The sequence below is a fragment of the Molothrus aeneus genome, chromosome Z (assembly GCF_037042795.1).
Source record: "Molothrus aeneus isolate 106 chromosome Z, BPBGC_Maene_1.0, whole genome shotgun sequence".
In the NCBI taxonomy this organism is placed as follows: domain Eukaryota; kingdom Metazoa; phylum Chordata; class Aves; order Passeriformes; family Icteridae; genus Molothrus; species Molothrus aeneus.
This window is the reverse complement of record NC_089680.1, coordinates 59,444,825-59,459,695: the sequence shown is the minus strand read 5'-3', so window position 1 is coordinate 59,459,695 and position 14,871 is coordinate 59,444,825.

Genomic DNA, 14,871 nt, shown 5'->3' with positions numbered 1-14,871 from the left:
CCCTGCTCTCCTGGAGATGGCTGAACACGTGCCTGCCATTGGAAGGAGTGAATTAATTCCTTGCTTTGCTTTGTTTGTGTTTGTGGCTTTTGCTATTAAACCATCTTCATCTCAGCCTATGAGTTTTCTAGCTGTTACCTTTTCCATTCTCTCACTGATCCTGTTGGTGTGGGAATGGGTGAGTGGCTGCATAGGGCTTGGTTGTTGGCTGGGCTTTAACTACCACATACATGCACTAGACATGCCAGTACACAAGAGTATTTTTGTGCTTAGCAAGGAAGATAATTTTAAACTGATTTAGCTTTTTAAATTTTTTGAGCATAAACAATTCAGATGCCAAGTTTCCACATGATGGCAGAACACGATTTAAAGTGGCACCTTGTCACCTTGTGAAATTCCACTGAAATATACCAATTTATTCCATTTGTTGGAATACAAACACCTTTTACTCCACCATGTCCAGAAACCTATGTCAGAGAATACACCAAATCAGAAATCACGCTAACCAAAAAATTAAGTACATTTCAGGCAGAAAAAAAGAGTATAAAGGAAACTAACAAAACCAAGGTTGTGCTGCTATGTTAAGAAGAAATGGAAAAAAAAATTATGTATAGAATTTATATAAAATGCAATTGCGATAATTGTGTGCTAAAAAAATAAATCATGTTAACCCACTTGACTGAGAGTTAGATGGTTTCTCTTAGAGAAAGAATCCTCATAAACCACAGCCTAATTATTTAATTTCCCTTACTAATTATGGAAAGTACTCATTTCTTGGCCTCAAGCAGTAGATGATGTATCTCTGAAGGGCAATGCAAGATTTATCATAATCTGTGACAATCTTTATTTAATGAGAATAAAAATAAATACTTCAGTCTAGACTGGTGCATTCTCTTATATTATATATTACAATTCAAAGCATTTTCTTATGTGAGGTAGTTGCAAAGATTGGGGTATTAATAAAATGTAGCAAAGCCCAAGTACAGCTAAAGAAAAAAATTTTTGCTAGCTCCAACAATGATTTTCTATGGCCCACCATTACCTGGTTTAATCAAAACATGGAGATGTTATCTGCCATAATTCATTTAAATACAATTCCATATAATCTTAGATCATCCTGTAAATGCATGTAGTTCATCGGGTTTCATGTACATTCAATGGATATCCTGAATTAGTGGGTAGGAGGTGCCTAAATGGAGATGGACAATATCAAGGAAAAGCTAAAGAACTGATCTAGCACACATAAAGTACATTGGTTTCTGCAGTGGGGTTCAGACAGTTATTTTCCTTCTTGAAAAAAGGAATAATCAATACAAAAATTTCTCTCTGATAGTAGAAAAAGCAGCTCTTGGAAGATGTTCTTCTATGTCCACATCTTACTTTGAGCAATGCATGAGAGGAGGAATTCACCTTCTAGCACATATTTCCGCACTGGGACTGCTTGCACTTGTGTCTTCGCAATCACCAGAGAAAATAATTTCTGTGGCACAAAAGGCAATCTCAAATCACATATCTAAACTGCATTGATTGGGTAATGTCCTACACGTGCCTGATCACTTAATTTCTTTCCACTGCTGTAAAAGGAGCCTGGACACAGCTGTCTAGAGCTGTAGACAGGAGAAGTTATAGGAGACAAATCCCACACAAACTATCCCAGTCTAGCCCAAAATATCTACTTGGAGCAAATATTACTCTCTTTCGGCATCAAATGTGAAACAGGTAAAAATAATAGGAAATGGCTTAGTATATAAAGGGTAAAAATTTCTTATTCTTTGTGTAAAAGTAGTAACCCAGTCTAAAACAAATCTGGACTGACAGCCTGCAAACTTTTCATATAATTTACCAGACAGTTTGCAAGCTCTTTTAATAGCACTTTATGTCAAACTATTTTTCTACAGCGTTTTAATCAACTGTTCATTTTGCTCTCATAACTTTTCTTCCTAGGTTTTATCCTACTGTATAGGAAATCGAGAGGATTGTCTGGGGGTTATATTACAACAGTGCACTTAAAAACCATTATCATAAACACAGTCACATTTTTTCTGAAATGCTTTATTCTCAGGTCAGATATAAATACAGCTGTAGTGATATTTAAAAAATAAAAAGAAACCTGACTTATATTCCATCAAGAACATAGACTTTCCAAGTAAACTTTTAATTACTATCAATCTTTTCTTGTGAAAAATCCATGGACAATATTTGAGCCTATGCCTGGGAGAATCTGACCTGATCATTTGCTTGTCAGATGCTAGTCTGTATTATACCCTAGTTTGTGGAAAGAGTTGGAAAAATCTGTCAAACCATAAATTGGATGAATGGTAGGACTATTGATAAAGAGAGTGGTTTGGGAGTTTGTAACTCATGTTTGGAGGTATCTCAATATTATCTGAGGAAAAGATTGGTGGAGAAATTTCCAAAAGTTTATCTTGAACCTTGTGAGTCCAGGCAAATAAGAACAAATTAACAAAATCTGTACAAGAAGAAGCAATGTATGATAAAGATCCTAAACAGCTGTTGAAAGGACATCAAAGAACAGCCAGAGATGCCCAGTCCTGAACACATACTTAAGAAATTATTTAAATGAAAACAAGCATATGTAGTTCAAAAGAAAAAAAAAGTAAAAAAAGGGTTAAAACAAAGGGAGAACTAACACCAGAAAAAATGACTAAAATGGAAGATATCCTAATCAAAGAGTGATGAACCTAATAGATCAGAGAATAAAATATACTATCTTGAAATGAAATTATATGATGCCTCTGCTTCTCATTTTAGTCTGCTTGAGCACAATCAAGGTCATTTCCAAAACCAAGCAATGACAAGGAAAAACAAGCTACTATTTCCTTATTAAAACAAAATCAAGTCTAAACACAAACAAGGATAATACCAAACATCTGATTTCAGAAATATCAGATGATAACTGAGTATCTGTCCTAGCAGTAGCATGTCCAGTAGGAGCATGAAATGAAGTGGGAAAGAGAACAGGAGGGAAGGGGAAGTGATCAAAATATCTCCTCATGTGCAACTGTGGTTTTTTTCTCTAACAAAGAAGACTGATCAATTAATAGAAATGTGATATTTAGGTTTGGTTGGAAAAATATAGTTAATTACTTATAGGACTATAACTGACATTATTTTTGAGAAAAATAAAGGCTACGATAACACTGGCCATGATTATTGCTGATATATCTACTGAGATTTTCTACTTGTTGCAACAGCATATTGTCATAATAACATACTACATTGGCAAATTTGACCTGACTTCATTAGCATACCTTTATCTAAATCTACCCACATCTGAGAGTGGGTAGATTTAGATAAGAGTATGTAGTTGCTCTAGCACATAGAGTACATCAGAGTACATAGTTACTCTAGCACATAGTACATAGCATTAAGTGGAATGTCACAGGCACTATTTCACTGTTTCATACCATCTTGAACTTTGCACAGCTCACTTCACAAGAGAGAAGGTATGGGAAGTGTTGGGTATTAGTGGTGATCATACTTAAAAGTATAATGCTGGGACACAACAATAATTATATTATATGGGCATGTCCTGTGTTTTGAACTGGAGATAGTTTAGTATTCCCTTTTTCATAAATTATTTTTTCTTTTGTACTGCGCAGTGAACTCTACAATAGCATTATGGTAAAACCTATAAGATAGTCAAGGAAGTATCTGTGTAGGAAAAAACCTGTCCTGTGATGGTGAAACATCTATTCATAGTTCTCACCTTTGATAAATTAATTCAAAGACCACAGCCATACACACTGTATTGTTTTTAATACAATGAATGTCCATTTATTCTCCAATCTGTCCTGGCATGCAAAAGGGAAACTAAAAAAATCTCAAAATCCCCTCTTCAATTACTTTTGGAAAAGAGAAAACCAAGTAATACTAGAAAATATAAACTTGAAATTGAACCTTGAACCATAATGTAGGTCAGATTAGGAATAACATCAATTTTTATTAATATTCGATATACTCTATATCCAATTTTTTTCAATATGTTGAAAATGCATGCAGCCATTTTCAAACTAAAACTACTCGCTCAGACAGTGTTCTTCTGAAGTCTCAATTGTCTGATGACACAGGCTTAGGCCTAGAATCATCATATTTCAGGCACTACACCTGAAGGATAATGAAAAAAGGTAAATCTCCAAGTAATCCATCAGACAACTTAATTTTTCTGTAAATAGAAATTAAAGACTATGACATTGAAGTAAACATTCTTTCTCAGCTGCAAAAAAGATCTAAATATTTTAGGATAGGCTTTAATACTTTGGAAATGAAAACATTAAAAAAGTTTGGGGTTTTGTTTGTTTGATTTTTTTCCCAGAGGAAGAGGAAACAAAAAACCCCAACCCCTTAAGAGGTGTTCGCAAGCTCATAAGGAAAGGTGAATTGGGTAACTAAACAGAACAAACATATCAACAGTAAATCTGGCTGATTTGGCTGGTAGATTTTGAAAAGAAAATTAAGAATGTAAGTACATACCTATTACTTTATAAATTCATAAATGTACAAAATTCACATAGTTCAAATTATACACTAAACTGAAGATAGTGTAGAAAGTAGAGAGATATGGCTATCCAGGAGTCAGAAAAAAAAATTACTTCAGGCTTGTTGGATTTTCAGGAACTACAAAAAGAAATAACTTGACATCTGGTTTCAGATGCTGTGAGTGAAGGCAAACTCAGGACTCAACATTATCTCCAAAAAAAAAGGTATATTATGAAGTATATTAAAATTATGACAGGTAATGCATGATAGTTTTTATGCAGCCAGCTAATTAACAAACAACACAAAAATTATCAATTTACCCAAGTGCCCCATCAAGGAAAGCACTGATGGGGCACCATCAAGTGGCTTAAATTCTCTAGTACTCATTTGTAAAATTTTTCTAAGTGTTTGAGTATCTGAGCCTCTGAATTAAAAAAACTTTAAATAGAATGGTGGAAATACTACAACACTTAGAAACTGCAAAAATATATAGGTGATACATATATATATAATGATAGGAGGTAGAGTGGCATTTAAGTCATGACTGCTTCATAATTGATGAAATTTTGGGGGAAAAAAAGCATGACAGAGACATAAAATTTTATTTTATAAGGACAAAACCTAAATATTAGGTCCTCATAGCCTCAGGGGTATGCTTGTTTAACTTACCTAGATTCTTTTGTTTTCCAAACTCCCCTAGTTCATTTTAATTTAGTTTCCAGCTATAGTCATTCAGGATTGTATTTATTTGTGGATCATTAGTTATATTAAAAGAAAATCTTCCTTTCATTTATGATCTCACTGCATCATCACAACTTTTGAAAAAGATCTTTAGATGGTGAAGTGCAATATATTTTTAGTTTAATTTTTCCCTTTCAGAATATTCATTAAAATGTCACTATGATTTAAATAGAAAAGAATTACATATGACATTGCGCTAGATAACCAAGTATCTGGATTAAATGTTGCACTGTTCTCAAAAGCACTTTTTTCCTATACCTTCCCTCAATAAGCAGGTGCAAAAATCAGAAGGTTGTGAACACCTGCACTGAGCCTAGTTTATTTTCTATTCTATTAGAAAACCCATCAGTAAAATATCATGCTTTCCCCTTTGTGAGGGGAGACCCTTCTCTTTGCCTCTCACTTTTTGTTAGTTTGTTTGCTGCTGTTGAATGATGGTTGGCTGCACAGTGGAAAGGGCATTCCTTTAAGACTTTAAAGGCAAAATAGAAAAAATGACATTAAAAGCCTAGCTTGGACCTGATTGATGCACTCTTATATTTGAAGTTCACTAGCAGCTTTGTGCTAGAAAACCAGGGTCACTCCATTCAGTCCTTTAATGAGACTGTGCATGAACACTTGCAGCTTTGTAGGCCTCGTTTTAATCAGAGATTGAGAAACACTCCTGACTGATAGTCTTCAGGATCAGATCCAGACAGAAAATAACATCCTCAATTTGGCCTCTGAAGGTGGGTTGAGCAAATCTTTGTGATGTATTGGAGTATTTGCTGAGTGCAAGAACACGTGATATGGTTCCTGTTTCTGTCGGCAAATAAAAATTTTTCACTCAGCAGGAATAATCAGAGCTAACTTGAGAGGAGAAATAACAAAAGCTCAACAGCCCTTAGCAACTCAGCATGGCATAGAGGGATTTAAGACTTCAGCATTTTATCTCTATCAGTATGAAAATGTATGAGGAAATCTGAACTTTGGAAGTGCAAATAAACACATTTAACACATTATAAACCACCTATTCTATGATTCTTGGGTCTTTTTATATTTTTTTCCTTTTCTAGCCTCCATCTCCTAAAATAATAAAGTCGGTTCATTAATTTGGATTTAAGCTAAAATCAGTTTGTTTTGACAGAGTTACTTTGAAGTTAAGAGAGTGTTTGCAATATATTTTTAGCATTTCTAAAATGATAAGGGAGAAAAATAATGTTCTTTTCAAAATAATGCTTTTCTTTGCAGCTCCTGTTTATCTCCCTTATCTTTGCTGAGAGTGAATCCAACCCAGTGCTTAAATTTGCTGAGGATATGAGGCTTTAAAAATTCTAGGTAGCTTACCTAAATCTAAGCTAGATAGCTGTGTTCTGCAAAAGTAAAAATCACTGTAATTTTAACTAAAATATTTACCTTTCTTCCTAGAAAATACTGTGTCAATGCATGTGGTTTATAATCACAAATGCTTCACTATAGAAACAGAGACTTTGGAAAAGAAAAGAGAAAGGAGAAAAGAGAAAAAAGAGAAAAGAGAAAAGAAAAGAGAGAAGGAGGAATTTTTTTACACGGGATAGTAGACCATTAAAAAAAATAAGAAAAAGAAATTCACAACCTTATATTAACATTGAAAATCATTTGAAACACTGAAATTTTAATACAGTTTCTCACTCTGATTCCATGTCATCCCTGTATTACTATATTTGCTTTCTATATCGCCCTTTCTCTTGTTTAACCTACAACAGTTGCATCTCGTCCACATGCTATTATCTACACCATGTTATCTGTGCCCTTACAGCAAACACAGCTGTATTCCTGTCTCCCCTGAATTGCCTTCTAGGGCTGGACATCAAAACCTCCCGCACTTCCATGTCAGCCCTGTGATACATTCTCCTCTCGTGGAAATGTTCTAAAAAGAAGAGAACAAGAGTGGATTTCATAGCCAAGTAAATAAATAAAAAGGAAAAAAATGAAAAAGGAAAAGAAAGCATGTAGTCTGTCCTAAATTTAGAATGACTTCTTTGGTTTACTTCAGATTTCTCTTCAAAGCACAGTTTTTGATAGAGATGTTACATGTAAGCTATGAAGAGACTGCTTCTGTGTGGAGCAATTCAGAAACGTAGATTTAGAAAATCAAGCCTTTAATGGGAAATGTAATTAACTCTAAAATGAATCAAGAGCCTGAAATAAACTAGTGAATTCCTTCAAACTGACAGATTTACAATTCCAAAATTACATTTTAATTTCTCTGCCAGGATTTGCAAATGCTTTACCTGATAGCACTGATTTTGATGTCAAATGCCAGGCTGTTAGGATCGCTGTTTATTTTCGTTCCCAGTAAGCTTCTTTTCCATTACTTTTAGCATACAACTACAAAAAACTTTTACTGAGTAGATCTAGCTGCTAACCACTTACTCAGAGCTGAAAGCAGCAATCTGTTATGAATCATTCTGTGGGTATTAAAGACAATGAGTTCTTTCACATCCAGTGGTTTAATTCTTTCTCTCTAGATAATATCCCTTATTTCAATTACAATGTTTATCTTTTTGAAGGCAACTTACCCTCCCCCCTAATTGCAGTATTCCTAGAAACACCTGGCACTTTTTTCCTTCATACTTTACAGCTCAGTATGAAAAACATCGTCCTTAAATCTTTGCTATCTCATGGGCCACAACAATGAAGAAGGTAAATATTGTTGCCTAGACCATAATTTACTGTCCACATCAACCTTACCTATGACAGATATGGCATTCCCATTTTTAAGTCTTTTGCAGAGTGTTCAAGATGTTGCGTTGTATTTCCTAAGGGCAGATGTGAATTTGAGCAGCAATCTCCAGCTACAATGCAAAAACTCCCTAAAATGAGGCAGTTCAATCATCCAGCTGCAATGTGGCTGAGTCTTCAGTGAATAGCATATCTGAGGATTTTGCTTAGAGACAGGAGAAATTGAAGGATGAAATCGAAATCAGCTGTATCATGAGGAAAACCTTCTTTCAACCAGGGTGTTTGCAAATATTGAGATCAGGGATGTGCTACTTTGGTTCTGGAAATAAAGAAAAACTTTTTTTTAATGATCCTTGTAGATGCCTTCAAATTCAGGATATTCTATGATTCTATAAATACTGTAATTGACTCACTGTAATTGATCATTAGCTTAATCTTAAGGAGAGGATCTCCTGCATTATCTATATCCTCATGGAAATCAGCCTACTGCCATTTGCTTAGAGAAACATCAACAGCATTGAGCTTCCTCCTGAATTTCACTTCTCATTTCAAGAATGAGAATTGTTTCACACAGCTGTGCCCTGGGAGAGCTGTACTAAGGAAATTTGGAAATATAGGAATAATTACCTCTGCTCAACACCAACATAAAACCACCATTATTTTACTCATTTGCCTGAGATTCCAAAACATTTCAAAAAATATCAGATCGTGTTTCAGTTATTTGGAATTCTACTGAACAGGAAAAATAAATTATGATGCCCTTTTTGTTTAGAAAGCAGATATTTGTTTAAGGTTCTATTTTTCTTTGGAAACAATCATCTTCCCACTCCTCCTCCTTTTTAAAATTACCTTAGGGCTTGCTTGATTTCTTGGTGAGTTTCCAGTTTTTATGTCTTCTCTAGCCAGACATCCAAAAAGTCCTCTAGTTATAGTCTTAGTTCACTCAGAGTTGCCATAAAAGTAAATCTCCATATATAAAGCCCAGCATCTTGTGCCTCAATAAAAAGTTTATTATCTAATATAGTGTTTTGCCTTTCATATAATTTTTCTAACATCAGTTTCACCTAAGATACTCAGATATTATTTGTTTAAATTAGTCTTATGTTACATTAAAAGAGTCCCATTGCAAACATTATTAGCAAAATACCTGTTAGAGAGCAGTTCAAAACAGCCCTGTACTTTTGAAAAGCCTGTAACTCCTTCAGTTACGTATATTAGTAAACTGAAAATAAAGGATCAGAGAGAAGAAAAGGTGAAATATAATGAGGCACGGGTGGATATTGATTTTAATACAGCTCTTATTCCACAGTTGCTGACCACCTATTTGTCTTCTCCCTCTTCCTGAATTGTATTTGCTGCCATACATGGTCTTTCCTCAAGCATCACAGGGAAGCAATAAATGTATGGATGAAATAATAAAGGATATGAGAGTCTTGGAAAGATCTTGTCTAAAGAGAAATTAGCATGCTTGCAAACACAGGGTCAAATTCTCCTATTAATATCAGCAGTGAAGCTTTTTTAAAATCATTGCAGATACAGTACCAAAACAGGAGAAAATGTGCCCTTAAAAGCTGGCAGGATCCATGTGCTGTGTAATGTGTGGACCTGCTTCTGTTTTCAGTCCAATCATTTACTTTCTCTAATGAAACAACATATGGGGACACACCATGCAATTGCAGAGATGTCTGCTTATAATAATACAACATAATATAGCCAAAACTCTTTTTCCACATTATCAAAATACATAATAAATCACACATCACAAATGCTACTTTACCCAGATACTTGTATGGTTGTGTAAACAGCACACAAATTGGACCTGTAATACTTCCATAAGAAGAGATATCTAATAAAAACAGAAAATGAATTATTGAGATACTTTTATTTAAACAAGTATAAATAAAAACAATTTTTTGATGGTATTATAAAAAAGCTAGTGAAATTATACCATGAGTTCACATTTTATTAATGCAGTGAAGGATGAACAGAGCCAGCAAGACCAAAACTTAAGCATATATGAAGCACAATACATTAAACAGGCCTCAAGTTATTAAAACATAGCAAGTAAGGTTTAAAAGGAGCATGCCTTCCATTCTTAGACAAGAATCAGTTATAAATCACTTCTCTCCAAACAGAAATGTTTCTCAGTCAAATAAAGAAAAAATGGGGGGAAAAAAGGAAAAAGCAAAGGTCTAACTGCCATGTATACTCAATTTATATGTTATGTCTTATTAGAACCCAATAAGTGGAACGTCTGTTTTCCTCCTTTGGTTGAGCCATCACATTTGTCAAAATTTTATGATAATTCATTCCATCATTCCTCGACATTTGAATGGCAGACAGTCATTGGGAAAAAAAGAATCCCTGTAATACTACTATTCATGTTAAACTGACTCTAGAGAGTTTTTTAAAGTACACCACATCATGGTAGGAGCAGAACCCTAAACTTCTCACTTTCACTTATGATTTGCTGCCTCTTTGGAAAATGACAATAAATTGGCTCTCTACTATTCTTGACCTCATGACTTTTGAACTCTGGCTGTCCATGCCTTAACTTTGCTTGTTTAAGTCAGCAGCTATCATATCACTCTGATCCTCTCCCAGAGGGTCTGGAGATTTAAGTTTCCTGAACGGTTAAGTTCCCCCTCTAGTGTTCACTGCTCATCACATTATTCCTCCCAGAAAGGAAGAGACACATCACTTCAGTCACTTCATAACTTCTCACAGAGATGGTTTCTCATTTATAGCTTAAGAATTTAATGGCAGTAGCAGGAAAGGGTAAACAGAAACTTTTAAATTTGTTTTTATTTGGCTTCTTTCAGCTAATTTTGTAAGAACAAACAGAAAATAGCAATGAAGATCTAGTCTGAATTAGTGGAAAAAATGCCTGGTATTTCAGAAAAAAAAAGAAAAAATCTAGTGGCATGCAAAATTTCGGAAATAATCAGGGTTTAGAAGGCAAAAAAATAGGATATCATTGTCTATATTTGTCCATAGATCAGTGAGTTAATAACTAAAAATCAGGTGTTTGGAATCTTCATTTCAGAGTTCATTTCCAATGAAATATGGGAAAGGGTTTCTCACATATCTCTTTTCTTACTAAGTCTTTTTATTGATCTGCAAAATACATCCTTTTTTGCTTGAGGGTCAACATATTCATATATGTACAAGCACATTGATGACTTGGATTTGCATCCATGAAACAAATTCTAAACATAATTTAGCTATAATAATCAAAATCTGGAAACCTGAAAGGTTAAAAGTTCTGTGTCTTTGTTAAACACAGCCTTGGACCTGCGTCTAGACACAACCCAGAATTTATTGTACTGTGAAACACTGAAAAAATAAACCCCGGCTTTTCAAATGAGAGTATATCAGCATATCATCTGAAAATATGATTTGATTTAACTTTAAATAACTTCTAATGGTGTTTTAGTTAAAGCAAGAAATGTACAAGCCTTCTTTGCAAATCTAGAGCATAAAAAAACCCCAAACAAAACAAACTCTTCACAAAATATTACTATAAATATTATTAAAATATTACTAAAAATTCAAAGCACAAATGCTAATCTGTGATGGAAAATACTTTGATTTTTATTAGCCTGGATAATTTTTCTTAAGTGGTATATACCTGTGATTGAGATATGCAATACTTCTCTTACAGCAGCTATTGTTAACCTGCACAGAAAAAAAAAGAAAAAATTAAACAGATGTCAGCTAAAACCAAATTTTTTGGTTTGTTTCATATATGAAAACATCTATTAAATGATCTCCAAGCAAAATTCTGATGGAGCATTTTCTATTGTTCTAATGACTCTCTTTCAAAAAGAAAGCCATTGAAAATTATGCTCATTGGGGCAAAATTTTCTTTCAGAAGAAAAACAGAAATCATGCCAAGTTTGATAACCTCCAGATGGCCTTTTTAACTTTTGCCTTTTCAATGTGGCTTTTCTTCTTTTTTTCCCCACAATACTAAATATTGCAGCATGTAAAATTTGAAGTAAAAATGTAAAACTTATCTCCACAAAATCAGCCACTTTAATGGATTTAGAATTTTTTCTCATTATACGCTTTCATTAGCAGTTTCAATATCTGGATTTTTCATTCCAAGTAAAATTGAAAGATTTAGCACTGATGCAATGGACATGTTAGCAAATTTAGGGGTACTTACAGCAAAAAAATGTTTCAGAAAATAGAACTGCAAATTTTGTGAGCTTCTTAAAGTTGTTTATTTTGCTAGTGTGCAACAGAGCTCTGCAGTCAGAATGTATTTAGACTAGTTAGATCTGTGAGCTGCAAGTACGGGTGGATTATATCTGTGCTGAGAAATTTATAGCTGAAGTGGACAGAACTATAGAAATCCATCTTAGGACAATCTCTTTACAAAAGTTCAATTTCTAAAGTACTATGAAAATAAGCTGTACAAAGAGCAAAGGTAGGGCATGGATTGATTATTTTGGAAGAGAGAAAGGGGTTAGTATGAAAAGATGAAGGATCATATTTAATACCAATTATTCTGTGTACAGGGCACTGTTGGACAGAGAGCTAAAATATAATGAGAATTGACTAATGAGGCATTAAATCATCTATAAAGCAAAGTCTGATGTCTTCCCTATGTAGACCACTTAACATTGCATGCAAAATAATACACACTTCTGTTCCTCAGTGCTCATATAACAGTACCCATCCTGCCCTTCTGTCCCCCAGTGAACATCCCAGAGAATAACATGCCATTGAGGCTGAGGAGGTTGTCTGGTATCATATTGGCTGATATTCCCCAAAATGGGCAGATGGTCATCTGTGTTGCAATAGGGTTGGCCTGATTCACAGACCAAGGAGATAAGTCAAATGAGGAACACAACCAAAGGCAGTACGTAAACAGGACTCAAACTGTAACTCAGCACCTTAATCAGTTTCTAAATTGTTCCTCTGTCAAGAAATCAGTTTCTGTGTGAAGAGGAGCAGGGTGCAGAGGAGACACTCAGGAAGACAAAAAAATAAAGACACAGATATTCTACCCATCACACAAAATTCCCTTCACCAAAGAGTCAGAACAGAGTAACAGACACAGCACTTTATCAGAGTATTTGCTGCTGAAATCTGGTTTCTTCAACAGTAAAAGTCAGAATAAAGATATATAAAGATTGTTTCAGATATCTAAGACTTAAAGACGGCATGAACTTCAAAATATGTATTAAAATTGGTATTGACTAGTAGTGTAGAGATAAAATGAGTAGGAGAAAAGTTAAAAATAAAGAAGGAAAAAGAAATTTTGTCTATCATATTTCTGCTCAAAGAAAATTCTTAAAAAAATAATAAAGGAGATACAATAGAACTGATGCGCAATTCTTTATAAAAATGTATATAATGTCTTATTAATCAATCACACTTCTCTTGAAGGATATTATGCCTCTAATGTGTTTAAACTGGCAATTTAACATACTTCTGAATTAAAGAGAGAAACACAACAAAACAAACCCCTAACACTACAGATAATAAGGTTGCAGTTATAAGTCCTACACAAGATTAAAACAATTACTTACCTAACAATTTACTGTGTTTGCAAGGTATCCTGAAGAAGATGTTTGAGCATCATTGAAATAATGCAGACACTGAATATGGATTAGAGCTTTGTTATCTATGCTGCCTCTGTGACTTTGATCTACTTGGACAATGCTTGAACTTCTCAAATTCATTAAATCATTACCCAAATAAGTTATTGTGATTAGACAACACTCTTGCCTGTCAATGAGTAAAGCCTGCTAAATATTTGAATAAACTTCAGTTCTCTTAAATTATTTTTTCCTTTAACAGCTGGCTTTATTATGTGATACATATGTTTGTCTATAAACTTTATAGAGTTACAAAAATGTGAAACCAGCTTTATCAGAGGTTTGTATAAAGGTTCATTTGGTACCCAGAAAATATTTTCTTCACTAATTTCTCAAGTGTAGCTTATTTAACTGCATTATATTGTTGTAAAATCAGGAATGAAACATCCTGTTGTAACTTCAATCAAATAGCAGTATTTCTGGCTTGTTTATGACAGTGGTGGGACAGAATGCTCACATTCTTTGAACTCTCTTCCTACCTATTTAAAATATGACTTAGGATATTGCTTCATGACTATATATCCATCTCCTACTTTTTTTAAAAATTAAGACTACATAGCAAAAGCAATTTCTTAATACTTTTATATCTTTATTTCCTTCCTTGGAGATTGTAAGGGAAAGAGTTTGATTTCCTGATTGGTTTTCTGTTGGTTTGTATCATTTGGTGAGACAGTTTATGCATGTGCATATTTGTTATATATGTATGGAAAGGAATTATTTCTCAGGAGACAATCTCTGAGCCTAACCCTGTGGTCAGTTTTGTGCTCTTTCTTATTTCTTGTGAGAGTTAATTCCATAGTCAAGGCTGAGCCTGTGAAGTGGGTAACTAAGCATCCCTCCCATTAGTCAACAATTGCACTGAACTGCTGCCACAAAAGGTCACAGAAGGTAAGCTGATCTCTTGGATATCACGGATCAAACCTTTAGAGGGATTTAGGCAGTGGATCAGAAACCTTGAGCTGGACACTTCCATCAGCACAATATGAAAAGGAGAGCGGTAAAAGTATAACTGACTACTAAGCAAAATGATCGACAGACCTTCTTGGTGGAGCATACACACCAACTCCCACCCTGCCTGAGTTACTAGCTGGTGCTTTTTCTGGGTGTTTTTCATTCTTAGATATATTGAGCAGCAATTATATTGTGTTATATTTTTCTTCCTCTTTCATATTCATAGCAAGTAAATGCAGACCAAACCAAAACACATAAGCATCAAGGCTATCCAATTTCCCTTTACCTAAATACTGTCAGCTGCAAACAGTGCTATTGTTTTAACAGGTTTTCCTTTGTAAGTTCACCTTTTCTGTTTTTTTCT